This window comes from Hyperolius riggenbachi, chromosome 2 (assembly GCF_040937935.1).
Source record: "Hyperolius riggenbachi isolate aHypRig1 chromosome 2, aHypRig1.pri, whole genome shotgun sequence".
NCBI lineage: Eukaryota > Metazoa > Chordata > Amphibia > Anura > Hyperoliidae > Hyperolius > Hyperolius riggenbachi.
The window spans coordinates 155,131,494-155,141,226 of NC_090647.1; the positions used below are offsets into that span (position 1 = coordinate 155,131,494).

General features: G+C 60.5%; 17 non-coding genes and 31 pseudogenes across 17 annotated transcripts; all 48 read right to left on the reverse strand.

Moving 5' to 3' along the window:
* Positions 1-78: 78 nt before the first annotated feature.
* LOC137550634 (5S ribosomal RNA) lies at positions 79-197 on the reverse strand (annotated as a pseudogene).
* Positions 198-280: 83 nt separating this feature from the next.
* Positions 281-399, reverse strand: LOC137552726 (5S ribosomal RNA; annotated as a pseudogene).
* An 83-nt stretch (positions 400-482) lies between these two features.
* LOC137549125 (5S ribosomal RNA) lies at positions 483-601 on the reverse strand (annotated as a pseudogene).
* An 83-nt stretch (positions 602-684) lies between these two features.
* LOC137549119 (5S ribosomal RNA) lies at positions 685-803 on the reverse strand (annotated as a pseudogene).
* An 83-nt stretch (positions 804-886) lies between these two features.
* On the reverse strand, positions 887-1,005 carry LOC137549581 (5S ribosomal RNA; annotated as a pseudogene).
* Positions 1,006-1,088: 83 nt separating this feature from the next.
* On the reverse strand, positions 1,089-1,207 carry LOC137556015 (5S ribosomal RNA). Its single transcript, XR_011028678.1, has one exon. It is a non-coding gene; the product is annotated as a 5S ribosomal RNA (ribosomal RNA).
* Positions 1,208-1,290: 83 nt separating this feature from the next.
* LOC137558848 (5S ribosomal RNA) lies at positions 1,291-1,409 on the reverse strand (annotated as a pseudogene).
* An 83-nt stretch (positions 1,410-1,492) lies between these two features.
* LOC137548181 (5S ribosomal RNA) lies at positions 1,493-1,611 on the reverse strand (annotated as a pseudogene).
* Positions 1,612-1,694: 83 nt separating this feature from the next.
* On the reverse strand, positions 1,695-1,813 carry LOC137558687 (5S ribosomal RNA; annotated as a pseudogene).
* An 83-nt stretch (positions 1,814-1,896) lies between these two features.
* On the reverse strand, positions 1,897-2,015 carry LOC137556986 (5S ribosomal RNA; annotated as a pseudogene).
* Positions 2,016-2,098: 83 nt separating this feature from the next.
* On the reverse strand, positions 2,099-2,217 carry LOC137556987 (5S ribosomal RNA; annotated as a pseudogene).
* An 84-nt stretch (positions 2,218-2,301) lies between these two features.
* LOC137556016 (5S ribosomal RNA) lies at positions 2,302-2,420 on the reverse strand. Its single transcript, XR_011028679.1, has one exon. It is a non-coding gene; the product is annotated as a 5S ribosomal RNA (ribosomal RNA).
* Positions 2,421-2,503: 83 nt separating this feature from the next.
* On the reverse strand, positions 2,504-2,622 carry LOC137556017 (5S ribosomal RNA). Its single transcript, XR_011028680.1, has one exon. It is a non-coding gene; the product is annotated as a 5S ribosomal RNA (ribosomal RNA).
* An 84-nt stretch (positions 2,623-2,706) lies between these two features.
* LOC137556018 (5S ribosomal RNA) lies at positions 2,707-2,825 on the reverse strand. The gene has a single exon (XR_011028681.1). It is a non-coding gene; the product is annotated as a 5S ribosomal RNA (ribosomal RNA).
* An 83-nt stretch (positions 2,826-2,908) lies between these two features.
* LOC137556871 (5S ribosomal RNA) lies at positions 2,909-3,027 on the reverse strand (annotated as a pseudogene).
* An 83-nt stretch (positions 3,028-3,110) lies between these two features.
* LOC137556019 (5S ribosomal RNA) lies at positions 3,111-3,229 on the reverse strand. The gene has a single exon (XR_011028682.1). It is a non-coding gene; the product is annotated as a 5S ribosomal RNA (ribosomal RNA).
* An 83-nt stretch (positions 3,230-3,312) lies between these two features.
* On the reverse strand, positions 3,313-3,431 carry LOC137550746 (5S ribosomal RNA; annotated as a pseudogene).
* An 83-nt stretch (positions 3,432-3,514) lies between these two features.
* Positions 3,515-3,633, reverse strand: LOC137558546 (5S ribosomal RNA; annotated as a pseudogene).
* An 83-nt stretch (positions 3,634-3,716) lies between these two features.
* LOC137558517 (5S ribosomal RNA) lies at positions 3,717-3,835 on the reverse strand (annotated as a pseudogene).
* Positions 3,836-3,918: 83 nt separating this feature from the next.
* On the reverse strand, positions 3,919-4,037 carry LOC137556020 (5S ribosomal RNA). Its single transcript, XR_011028683.1, has one exon. It is a non-coding gene; the product is annotated as a 5S ribosomal RNA (ribosomal RNA).
* An 83-nt stretch (positions 4,038-4,120) lies between these two features.
* Positions 4,121-4,239, reverse strand: LOC137559191 (5S ribosomal RNA; annotated as a pseudogene).
* Positions 4,240-4,323: 84 nt separating this feature from the next.
* Positions 4,324-4,442, reverse strand: LOC137549845 (5S ribosomal RNA; annotated as a pseudogene).
* An 83-nt stretch (positions 4,443-4,525) lies between these two features.
* LOC137556021 (5S ribosomal RNA) lies at positions 4,526-4,644 on the reverse strand. Its single transcript, XR_011028684.1, has one exon. It is a non-coding gene; the product is annotated as a 5S ribosomal RNA (ribosomal RNA).
* An 84-nt stretch (positions 4,645-4,728) lies between these two features.
* LOC137558688 (5S ribosomal RNA) lies at positions 4,729-4,847 on the reverse strand (annotated as a pseudogene).
* Positions 4,848-4,930: 83 nt separating this feature from the next.
* LOC137549026 (5S ribosomal RNA) lies at positions 4,931-5,049 on the reverse strand (annotated as a pseudogene).
* Positions 5,050-5,133: 84 nt separating this feature from the next.
* Positions 5,134-5,252, reverse strand: LOC137549707 (5S ribosomal RNA). The gene has a single exon (XR_011026846.1). It is a non-coding gene; the product is annotated as a 5S ribosomal RNA (ribosomal RNA).
* An 83-nt stretch (positions 5,253-5,335) lies between these two features.
* On the reverse strand, positions 5,336-5,454 carry LOC137556022 (5S ribosomal RNA). Its single transcript, XR_011028685.1, has one exon. It is a non-coding gene; the product is annotated as a 5S ribosomal RNA (ribosomal RNA).
* Positions 5,455-5,537: 83 nt separating this feature from the next.
* Positions 5,538-5,656, reverse strand: LOC137547970 (5S ribosomal RNA; annotated as a pseudogene).
* An 83-nt stretch (positions 5,657-5,739) lies between these two features.
* On the reverse strand, positions 5,740-5,858 carry LOC137552388 (5S ribosomal RNA; annotated as a pseudogene).
* An 83-nt stretch (positions 5,859-5,941) lies between these two features.
* Positions 5,942-6,060, reverse strand: LOC137556023 (5S ribosomal RNA). The gene has a single exon (XR_011028686.1). It is a non-coding gene; the product is annotated as a 5S ribosomal RNA (ribosomal RNA).
* Positions 6,061-6,144: 84 nt separating this feature from the next.
* On the reverse strand, positions 6,145-6,263 carry LOC137556812 (5S ribosomal RNA). Its single transcript, XR_011029450.1, has one exon. It is a non-coding gene; the product is annotated as a 5S ribosomal RNA (ribosomal RNA).
* An 83-nt stretch (positions 6,264-6,346) lies between these two features.
* LOC137550791 (5S ribosomal RNA) lies at positions 6,347-6,465 on the reverse strand (annotated as a pseudogene).
* An 83-nt stretch (positions 6,466-6,548) lies between these two features.
* On the reverse strand, positions 6,549-6,667 carry LOC137557445 (5S ribosomal RNA; annotated as a pseudogene).
* Positions 6,668-6,750: 83 nt separating this feature from the next.
* On the reverse strand, positions 6,751-6,869 carry LOC137556025 (5S ribosomal RNA). The gene has a single exon (XR_011028688.1). It is a non-coding gene; the product is annotated as a 5S ribosomal RNA (ribosomal RNA).
* An 83-nt stretch (positions 6,870-6,952) lies between these two features.
* LOC137558406 (5S ribosomal RNA) lies at positions 6,953-7,071 on the reverse strand (annotated as a pseudogene).
* An 83-nt stretch (positions 7,072-7,154) lies between these two features.
* Positions 7,155-7,273, reverse strand: LOC137558314 (5S ribosomal RNA; annotated as a pseudogene).
* Positions 7,274-7,356: 83 nt separating this feature from the next.
* On the reverse strand, positions 7,357-7,475 carry LOC137556026 (5S ribosomal RNA). Its single transcript, XR_011028689.1, has one exon. It is a non-coding gene; the product is annotated as a 5S ribosomal RNA (ribosomal RNA).
* An 83-nt stretch (positions 7,476-7,558) lies between these two features.
* On the reverse strand, positions 7,559-7,677 carry LOC137556027 (5S ribosomal RNA). The gene has a single exon (XR_011028690.1). It is a non-coding gene; the product is annotated as a 5S ribosomal RNA (ribosomal RNA).
* Positions 7,678-7,760: 83 nt separating this feature from the next.
* LOC137556028 (5S ribosomal RNA) lies at positions 7,761-7,879 on the reverse strand. Its single transcript, XR_011028691.1, has one exon. It is a non-coding gene; the product is annotated as a 5S ribosomal RNA (ribosomal RNA).
* Positions 7,880-7,962: 83 nt separating this feature from the next.
* On the reverse strand, positions 7,963-8,081 carry LOC137556988 (5S ribosomal RNA; annotated as a pseudogene).
* Positions 8,082-8,165: 84 nt separating this feature from the next.
* LOC137556029 (5S ribosomal RNA) lies at positions 8,166-8,284 on the reverse strand. The gene has a single exon (XR_011028692.1). It is a non-coding gene; the product is annotated as a 5S ribosomal RNA (ribosomal RNA).
* Positions 8,285-8,367: 83 nt separating this feature from the next.
* Positions 8,368-8,486, reverse strand: LOC137559166 (5S ribosomal RNA; annotated as a pseudogene).
* An 83-nt stretch (positions 8,487-8,569) lies between these two features.
* Positions 8,570-8,688, reverse strand: LOC137548208 (5S ribosomal RNA; annotated as a pseudogene).
* Positions 8,689-8,771: 83 nt separating this feature from the next.
* Positions 8,772-8,890, reverse strand: LOC137559167 (5S ribosomal RNA; annotated as a pseudogene).
* Positions 8,891-8,973: 83 nt separating this feature from the next.
* LOC137557446 (5S ribosomal RNA) lies at positions 8,974-9,092 on the reverse strand (annotated as a pseudogene).
* An 84-nt stretch (positions 9,093-9,176) lies between these two features.
* LOC137556031 (5S ribosomal RNA) lies at positions 9,177-9,295 on the reverse strand. Its single transcript, XR_011028693.1, has one exon. It is a non-coding gene; the product is annotated as a 5S ribosomal RNA (ribosomal RNA).
* An 84-nt stretch (positions 9,296-9,379) lies between these two features.
* Positions 9,380-9,498, reverse strand: LOC137556989 (5S ribosomal RNA; annotated as a pseudogene).
* An 83-nt stretch (positions 9,499-9,581) lies between these two features.
* On the reverse strand, positions 9,582-9,700 carry LOC137559271 (5S ribosomal RNA; annotated as a pseudogene).
* Positions 9,701-9,733: the final 33 nt, after the last annotated feature.

Sequence of the window (9,733 nt, forward strand, 5' to 3'; positions counted from 1 at the left end):
CTAAGGCGCCGTTCCGGCGCCTTGAAGGTGAGGCTTCCCACGCGTGCTCATAGCCATTGGGCCTCAAACCCAAAAAAACACCTGCAGCACCTGGGGTTCACAGCCAGTCTCCCATGCAGCTACTAACCAGGCCTGAAGCCGCTTAGCTTCCGCAATCTGACGAGAGCGGGCGCTTTCGGCTTAGTGTGGCCGCAGGCAAACTCCAAGGCGCCGTTTCGGCGCCTTGAAGGTGAGGCTTCCCACGCGTGCTCATAGCCATTGGGCCTCAAACCCAAAAAAACGCCTGCAGCCCCTGCGGTTCACAGCCGGTCTCCCATGCAGCTACTAACCAGGCCTGAAGCCGCTTAGCTTCCGCAACCTGACGAGAGCGGGCGCTTTCGGCTTAGTGTGGCCGCAGGCAAACTCCAAGGCGCCGTTTCGGCGCCTTGAAGGTGAGGCTTCCCACGCGTGCTCATAGTCATTGGGCCTCAAACCCAAAAAAACGCCTGCAGCACCTGGGGTTCACAGCCGGTCTACCATGCAGCTACTAACCAGGCCTGAAGCCGCTTAGCTTCCGCGATCTAACGAGAGCGGGCGCTTTCGGCTTAGTGTGGCCGCAGGTAAACTCCAAGGCGCCGTTTCGGCGCCTTGAAGGTGAGGCTTCCCACGCGTGCTCATAGCCATTGGGCCTCAAACCCAAAAAAACGCCTGCAGCACCTGGGGTTCACAGCCGGTCTCCCATGCAGCTACTAACCAGACCTGAAGCCGCTTAGCTTCCGCAATCTGACGAGAGCGGGCGCTTTCGGCTTAGTGTGGCCGCAGGCAAACTCCAAGGCGCCGTTCCGGCGCCTTGAAGGTGAGGCTTCCCACGCGTGCTCATAGCCATTGGGCCTCAAACCCAAAAAAACACCTGCAGCACCTGGGGTTCACAGCCGGTCTCCCATGCAGCTACTAAGCAGGCCTGAAGCCGCTTAGCTTCCGCGATCTGACGAGAGCGGGCGCTTTCAGCTTAGTGTGGCCGCAGGCAAACTCCAAGGCGCCGTTCCGGCGCCTTGAAGGTGAGGCTTCCCACGCGTGCTCATAGCCATTGGGCCTCAAACCCAAAAAAGCGCCTGCAGCACCTGGGGTTCACAGCCGGTCTCCCATGCAGCTACTAACCAGGCCTGAAGCCGCTTAGCTTCCGCGATCTGACGAGAGCGGGCGCTTTCGGCTTAGTGTGGCCGCAGGCAAACTCCAAGGCGCCGTTTCGGCGCCTTGAAGGTGAGGCTTCCCACGCGTGCTCATAGCCATTGGGCCTCAAACCCAAAAAAACGCCTGCAGCACCTGGGGTTCACAGCCGGTCTCCCATGCAGCTACTAACCAGGCCTGAAGCCGCTTAGCTTCCGCAATCTGACGAGAGCGGGCGCTTTCGGCTTAGTGTGGCCGCAGGCAAACTCCAAGGCGCCGTTTCGGGGCCTTGAAGGTGAGGCTTCCCACGCGTGCTCATAGCCATTGGGCCTCAAACCCAAAAAAACGCCTGCAGCACCTGGGGTTCACAGCCGGTCTCCCATGCAGCTACTAACCAGGCCTGAAGCTGCTTAGCTTCCGCGATCTGACGAGAGCGGGCGCTTTCGGCTTAGTGTAGCCGCAGGCAAAATCCAAGGCGCCGTTTCGGCGCCTTGAAGGTGAGGCTTCCCACGCGTGCTCATAGCCATTGGGCCTCAAACCCAAAAAAACGCCTGCAGCACCTGGGGTTCACAGCCGGTCTCCCATGCAGCTACTAACCAGGCCTGAAGCCGCTTAGCTTCCACGATCTGACGAGAGCGGGCGCTTTCGGCTTAGTGTGGCCGCAGGCAAACTCCAAGGCGCCGTTTCGGCGCCTTGAAGGTGAGGCTTCCCACGCGTGCTCATAGCCATTGGGCCTTAAACCCAAAAAAACGCCTGCAGCACCTGGGGTTCACAGCCGGTCTCCCATGCAGCTACTAACCAGGCCTGAAGCCGCTTAGCTTCCGCGATCTGACGAGAGCGGGCGCTTTCGGCTTAGTGTGGCCACAGGCAAACTCCAAGCCGCCGTTCCGGCGCCTTGAAGGTGAGGCTTCCCACGCGTGCTCATAGCCATTGGGCCTCAAACCCAAAAAAACGCCTGCAGCACCTGGGGTTCACAGCCGGTCTCCCATGCAGCTACTAACCAGGCCTGAAGCCGCTTAGCTTCCGCGATCTGACGAGAGCGGGCGCTTTCGGCTTAGTGTGGCCACAGGCAAACTCCAAGCCGCCGTTCCGGCGCCTTGAAGGTGAGGCTTCCCACGCGTGCTCATAGCCATTGGGCCTCAAACCCAAAAAAAACGCCTGCAGCACCTGGGGTTCACAGCCGGTCTCCCATGCAGCTACTAACCAGGCCTGAAGCCGCTTAGCTTCCGCGATCTGACGAGAGCGGGCGCTTTCGGCTTAGTGTGGCCGCAGGCAAACTCCAAGGCGCCGTTCCGGCGCCTTGAAGGTGAGGCTTCCCACGCGTGCTCATAGCCATTGGGCCTCAAACCCCAAAAAACGCCTGCAGCACCTGGGGTTCACAGCCGGTCTCCCATGCAGCTACTAACCAGGCCTGAAGCCGCTTAGCTTCCGCGATCTGACGAGAGCGGGCGCTTTCGGCTTAGTGTGGCCGCAGGCAAACTCCAAGGCGCCGTTCCGGCGCCTTGAAGGTGAGGCTTCCCACGCGTGCTCATAGCCATTGGGCCTCAAACCCAAAAAAAACGCCTGCAGCACCTGGGGTTCACAGCCGGTCTCCCATGCAGCTACTAACCAGGCCTGAAGCCGCTTAGCTTCCGCGATCTGACGAGAGCGGGCGCTTTCGGCTTAGTGTGGCCGCAGGCAAACTCCAAGGCGCCGTTCCGGCGCCTTGAAGGTGAGGCTTCCCACGCGTGCTCATAGCCATTGGGCCTCAAACCCAAAAAAACGCCTGCAGCACCTGGGGTTCACAGTCGGTCTCCCATGCAGCTACTAACCAGGCCTGAAGCCGCTTAGCTTCCGCGATCTGACGAGAGCGGGCGCTTTCGGCTTAGTGTAGCCGCAGGCAAACTCCAAGGCGCCGTTTCGGCGCCTTGAAGGTGAGGCTTCCCACGCGTGCTCATAGCCATTGGGCCTCAAACCCAAAAAAACGCCTGCAGCACCTGGGGTTCACAGCCGGTCTCCCATGCAGCTACTAACCAGGCCTGAAGCCGCTTAGCTTCCGCGATCTGACGAGAGCGGGCGCTTTCGGCTTAGTGTGGCCGCAGGCAAACTCCAAGGCGCCGTTTCGGCGCCTTGAAGGTGAGGCTTCCCACGCGTGCTCATAGCCATTGGGCCTCAAACCCAAAAAAACACCTGCAGCACCTGGGGTTCACAGCCGGTCTCCCATGCAGCTACTAACCAGGCCAGAAGCCGCTTAGCTTCCGCAATCTGACGAGAGCGGGCGCTTTCGGCTTAGTGTGGCCGCAGGCAAACTCCAAGGCGCCGTTTCGGCGCCTTGAAGGTGAGGCTTCCCACGCGTGCTCATAGCCATTGGGCCTCAAACCCAAAAAAACGCCTGCAGCACCTGGGGTTCACAGCCGGTCTCCCATGCAGCTACTAACCAGGCCTGAAGCCGCTTAGCTTCCGCGATCTGACGAGAGCGGGCGCTTTCGGATTAGTGTGGCCGCAGGCAAACTCCAAGGCGCCGTTTCGGCGCCTTGAAGGTGAGGCTTCCCACGCGTGCTCATAGCCATTGGGCCTCAAACCCAAAAAAACACCTGCAGCACCTGGGGTTCACAGCCGGTCTCCCATGCAGCTACTAACCAGGCCCGAAGCCGCTTAGCTTCCGCGATCTGACGAGAGCGGGCGCTTTCGGCTTAGTGTGGCCGCAGGCAAACTCCAAGGCGCCGTTTCAGCGCCTTGAAGGTGAGGCTTCTCACGCGTGCTCATAGCCATTGGGCCTCAAACCCAAAAAAACGCCTGCAGCACCTGGGGTTCACAGCCGGTCTCCCATGCAGCTACTAACCAGGCCTGAAGCCGCTTAGCTTCCGCGATCTGACGAGAGCGGGCGCTTTCGGCTTAGTGTGGCCGCAGGCAAACTCCAAGGCGCCGTTCCGGCGCCTTGAAGGTGAGGCTTCCCACGCGTGCTCATAGCCATTGGGCCTCAAACCCAAAAAAACGCCTGCAGCACCTGGGGTTCACAGCCGGTCTCCCATGCAGCTACTAACTAGGCCTGAAGCCGCTTAGCTTCCGCGATCTGACGAGAGCGGGCGCTTTCGGCTTAGTGTGGCCGCAGGCAAACTCCAAGGCGCCGTTTCGGCGCCTTGAAGGTGAGGCTTCCCACGCGTGCTCATAGCCATTGGGCCTCAAACCCAAAAAAAACGCCTGCAGCACCTGGGGTTCACAGCCGGTCTCCCATGCAGCTACTAACCAGGCCTGAAGCCACTTAGCTTCCGCCATCTGACGAGAGCGGGCGCTTTCGGCTTAGTGTGGCCGCAGGCAAACTCCAAGGCGCCGTTTCGGCGCCTTGAAGGTGAGGCTTCCCACGCGTGCTCATAACCATTGGGCCTCAAACCCAAAAAAACGCCTGCAGCACCTGGGGTTCACAGCCGGTCTCCCATGCAGCTACTAACCAGGCCTGAAGCCGCTTAGCTTCCGCGATCTGACGAGAGCGGGCGCTTTCGGCTTAGTGTGGCCGCAGGCAAACTCCAAGGCGCCGTTTCGGCGCCTTGAAGGTGAGGCTTCCCACGCGTGCTCATAGCCATTGGGCCTCAAACCCAAAAAAAACGCCTGCAGCACCTGGGGTTCACAGCCGGTCTCCCATGCAGCTACTAACCAGGCCTGAAGCCGCTTAGCTTCCACGATCTGACGAGAGCGGGCGCTTTCGGCTTAGTGTGGCCGCAGGCAAACTCCAAGGCGCCGTTTCGGCACCTTGAAGGTGAGGCTTCCCACGCGTGCTCATAGCCATTGGGCCTCAAACCCAAAAAAACGCCTGCAGCACCTGGGGTTCATAGCCGGTCTCCCATGCAGCTACTAAGCAGGCCTGAAGCCGCTTAGCTTCCGCGATCTGACGAGAGCGGGCGCTTTCGGCTTAGTGTGGCTGCAGGCAAACTCCAAGGCGCCGTTTCGGCGCCTTGAAGGTGAGGCTTCCCACGCGTGCTCATAGCCATTGGGCCTCAAACCCAAAAAAAACGCCTGCAGCACCTGGGATTCACAGCCGGTCTCCCATGCAGCTACTAACCAGGCCTGAAGCCGCTTAGCTTCCGCGATCTGACGAGAGCGGGCGCTTTCGGCTTAGTGTGGCCGCAGGCAAACTCCAAGGCGCCGTTTCGGCGCCTTGAAGGTGAGGCTTCCCACGCGTGCTCATAGCCATTGGGCCTCAAACCCAAAAAAACGCCTGCAGCACCTGGGGTTCACAGCCGGTCTCCCATGCAGCTACTAACCAGGCCTGAAGCCGCTTAGCTTCCGCGATCTGACGAGAGCGGGCGCTTTCGGCTTAGTGTGGCCGCAGGCAAACTCTAAGGCGCCGTTCCGGCGCCTTGAAGGTGAGGCTTCCCACGCGTGCTCATAGCCATTGGGCCTCAAACCCAAAAAAACACCTGCAGCACCTGGGGTTCACAGCCAGTCTCCCATGCAGCTACTAACCAGGCCTGAAGCCGCTTAGCTTCCGCGATCTGACGAGAGCGGGCGCTTTCGGCTTAGTGTGGCCGCAGGCAAACTCCAAAGCGCCGTTTCGGCGCCTTGAAGGTGAGGCTTCCCACGCGTGCTCATAGCCATTGGGCCTCAAACCCAAAAAAACGCCTGCAGCCCCTGGGGTTCACAGCCGGTCTCCCATGCAGCTACTAACCAGGCCTGAAGCCACTTAGCTTCCGCAACCTGACGAGAGCGGGCGCTTTCGGCTTAGTGTGGCCGCAGGCAAACTCCAAGGCGCCGTTTCGGCGCCTTGAAGGTGAGGCTTCCCACGCGTGCTCATAGTCATTGGGCCTCAAACCCAAAAAAACGCCTGCAGCACCTGGGGTTCACAGCCGGTCTCCCATGCAGCTACTAACCAGGCCTGAAGCCGCTTAGCTTCCGCGATCTGACGAGAGCGGGCGCTTTCGGCTTAGTGTGGCCGCAGGCAAACTCCAAGGCGCCGTTCCGGCGCCTTGAAGGTGAGGCTTCCCACGCGTGCTCATAGCCATTGGGCCTCAAACCCAAAAAAAACGCCTGCAGCACCTGGGGTTCACAGCCGGTCTCCCATGCAGCTACTAACCAGGCCCGAAGCCGCTTAGCTTCCGCGATCTGACGAGAGCGGGCGCTTTCGGCTTAGTGTGGCCGCAGGCAAACTCCAAGGCGCCGTTTCGGCGCCTTGAAGGTGAGGCTTCCCACGCGTGCTCATAGCCATTGGGCCTCAAACCCAAAAAAACACCTGCAGCACCTGGGGTTCACAGCCGGTCTCCCATGCAGCTACTAACCAGGCCTGAAGCCGCTTAGCTTCCACAATCTGACGAGAGCGGGCGCTTTCGGCTTAGTGTGGCCGCAGGCAAACTCCAAGCCGCCGTTCCAGCGTCTTGAAGGTGAGGCTTCCCACGCGTGCTCATAGCCATTGGGCCTCAAACCCAAAAAAACACCTGCAGCACCTGGGGTTCACAGCCGGTCTCCCATGCAGCTACTAACCAGGCCTGAAGCCGCTTAGCTTCCGCGATCTGACGAGAGCGGGCGCTTTCGGCTTAGTGTGGCCGCAGGCAAACTCCAAGGCGCCGTTCCGGCGCCTTGAAGGTGAGGCTTCCCACGCGTGCTCATAGCCATTGGGCCTCAAACCCCAAAAAGCGCCTGCAGCACCTGGGGTTCACAGCCGGTCTCCCATGCAGCTACTAACCAGGCCTGAAGCCGCTTAGCTTCCGCGATCTGACGAGAGCGGGCGCTTTCGGCTTAGTGTGGCCGCAGGCAAACTCCAAGGCGCCGTTTCGGCTCCTTGAAGGTGAGGCTTCCCATGCGTGCTCATAGCCATTGGGCCTCAAACCCAAAAAAACGCCTGCAGCACCTGGGGTTCACAGCCAGTCTCCCATGCAGCTACTAACCAGGCCTGAAGCCGCTTAGCTTCCGCGATCTGACGAGAGCGGGCGCTTTCGGCTTAGTGTGGCCGCAGGCAAACTCCAAGGCGCCGTTTCGGCGCCTTGAAGGTGAGGCTTCCCACGCGTGCTCATAGCCATTGGGCCTCAAACCCAAAAAAACGCCTGCAGCACCTGGGGTTCACAGCCGGTCTACCATGCAGCTACTAACCAGGCCTGAAGCCGCTTAGCTTCCGCGATCTGACGAGAGCGGGCGCTTTCGGCTTAGTGTGGCCGCAGGCAAACTCCAAGGCGCCGTTCCGGCGCCTTGAAGGTGAGGCTTCCCACGCGTGCTCATAGCCATTGGGCCTCAAACCCAAAAAAACGCCTGCAGCACCTGGGGTTCACAGCCGGTCTCCCATGCAGCTACTAACCAGGCCTGAAGCCGCTTAGCTTCCGCGATCTGACGAGAGCGGGCGCTTTCGGCTTAGTGTGGCCGCAGGCAAACTCCAAGGCGCCGTTCCGGCGCCTTGAAGGTGAGGCTTCCCACGCGTGCTCATAGCCATTGGGCCTCAAACCCAAAAAAACGCCTGCAGCACCTGGGGTTCACAGCCGGTCTCCCATGCAGCTACTAACCAGGCCTGAAGCCGCTTAGCTTCCGCGATCTGACGAGAGCGGGCGCTTTCGGCTTAGTGTGGCCGCAGGCAAACTCCAAGGCGCCGGAACGGCGCCTTGAAGGTGAGGCTTCCCACGCGTGCTCATAGCCATTGGGCCTCAAACCCAAAAAAACGCCTGCAGCACCTGGGGTTCACAGCCGGTCTCCCATGCAGCTACTAACCAGGCCTGAAGCCGCTTAGCTTCCGCGATCTGACGAGAGCGGGCGCTTTCGGCTTAGTGTGGCCGCAGGCAAACTCCAAGGCGCCGTTTCGGCGCCTTGAAGGTGAGGCTTCCCACGCGTGCTCATAGCCATTGGGCCTCAAACCCAAAAAAACGCCTGCAGCACCTGGGGTTCACAGCCGGTCTCCCATGCAGCTACTAACCAGGCCTGAAGCCGCTTAGCTTCCGCGATCTGACGAGAGCGGGCGCTTTCGGCTTAGTGTGGCCACAGGCAAACTCCAAGGCGCCGTTTCGGCGCCTTGAAGGTGAGGCTTCCCACGCGTGCTCATAGCCATTGGGCCTCAAACCCAAAAAAAACGCCTGCAGCACCTGGGGTTCACAGCCGGTCTCCCATGCAGCTACTAACCAGGCCTGAAGCCGCTTAGCTTCCGCGATCTGACGAGAGCGGGCGCTTTCGGCTTAGTGTGGCCGCAGGCAAACTCCAAGGCGCCGTTTCGGCGCCTTGAAGGTGAGGCTTCTCACGCGTGCTCATAGCCATTGGGCCTCAAACCCAAAAAAACACCTGCAGCACCTGGGGTTCACAGCCGGTCTCCCATGCAGCTACTAACCAGGCCTGAAGCCGCTTAGCTACCGCGATCTGACGAGAGCGGGCGCTTTCGGCTTAGTGTGGCCGCAGGCAAACTCCAAGGCGCCGTTCCGGCGCCTTGAAGGTGAGGCTTCCCACGCGTGCTCATAGCCATTGGGCCTCAAACCCAAAAAAACACCTGCAGCACCTGGGGTTCACAGCCGGTCTCCCATGCAGCTACTAACCAGGCCTGAAGCCGCTTAGCTTCCACGATCTGACGAGAGCGGGCGCTTTCGGCTTAGTGTGGCCGCAGGCGAACTCCAAGGCGCCGTTTCGGCGCCTTGAAGGTGAAGCTTCTCACGCGTGCTCATAGCCATTGGGCCTCAAACCCAAAAAAACACCTGCAGCACCTGGGGTTCACAGCCGGTCTCCCATGCAGCTACTAACCAGGCCTGAAGCCGCTTAGCTACCGCGATCTGACGAGAGCGGGCGCTTTCGGCTTAGTGTGGCCGCAGGCAAACTCCAAGGCGCCGTTTCGGCGCCTTGAAGGTGAGGCTTCCCACGCGTGCTCATAGCCATTGGGCCTCAAACCCAAAAAAACACCTGCAGCACCTGGGGTTCACAGCCGGTCTCCCATGCAGCTACTAACCAGGCCTGAAGCCGCTTAGCTTCCGCGATCTGACGAGAGCGGGCGCTTTCGGCTTAGTGTGGCCGCAGGCAAACTCCAAGGCGCCGTTCCGGCGCCTTGAAGGTGAGGCTTCCCACGCGTGCTCATAGCCATTGGGCCTCAAACCCAAAAAAAACGCCTGCAGCACCTGGGGTTCACAGCCGGTCTCCCATGCAGCTACTAACCAGGCCTGAAGCCGCTTAGCTTCCGCGATCTGACGAGAGCGGGCGCTTTCGGCTTAGTGTGGCCGCAGGCAAACTCCAAGGCGCCGTTTCGGCGCCTTGAAGGTGAGGCTTCCCACGCGTGCTCATAGCCATTGGGCCTCAAACCCAAAAAAAACGCCTGCAGCACCTGGGGTTCACAGCCGGTCTCCCATGCAGCTACTAACCAGGCCTGAAGCCGCTTAGCTTCCGCGATCTGACGAGAGCGGGCGCTTTCGGCTTAGTGTGGCCACAGGCAAACTCCAAGGCGCCGTTTCGGCGCCTTGAAGGTGAGGCTTCCCACGCGTGCTCATAGCCATTGGGCCTCAAACCCAAAAAAACGCCTGCAGCACCTGGGGTTCACAGCCGGTCTCCCATGCAGCTACTAACCAGGCCTGAAGCCGCTTAGCTTCCGCGATCTGACAAGAGCGGGCGCTTTCGGCTTAGTGTGGCCGCAGGCAAACTCCAAGGCGCCGTTTCGGCGCCTTGAAGG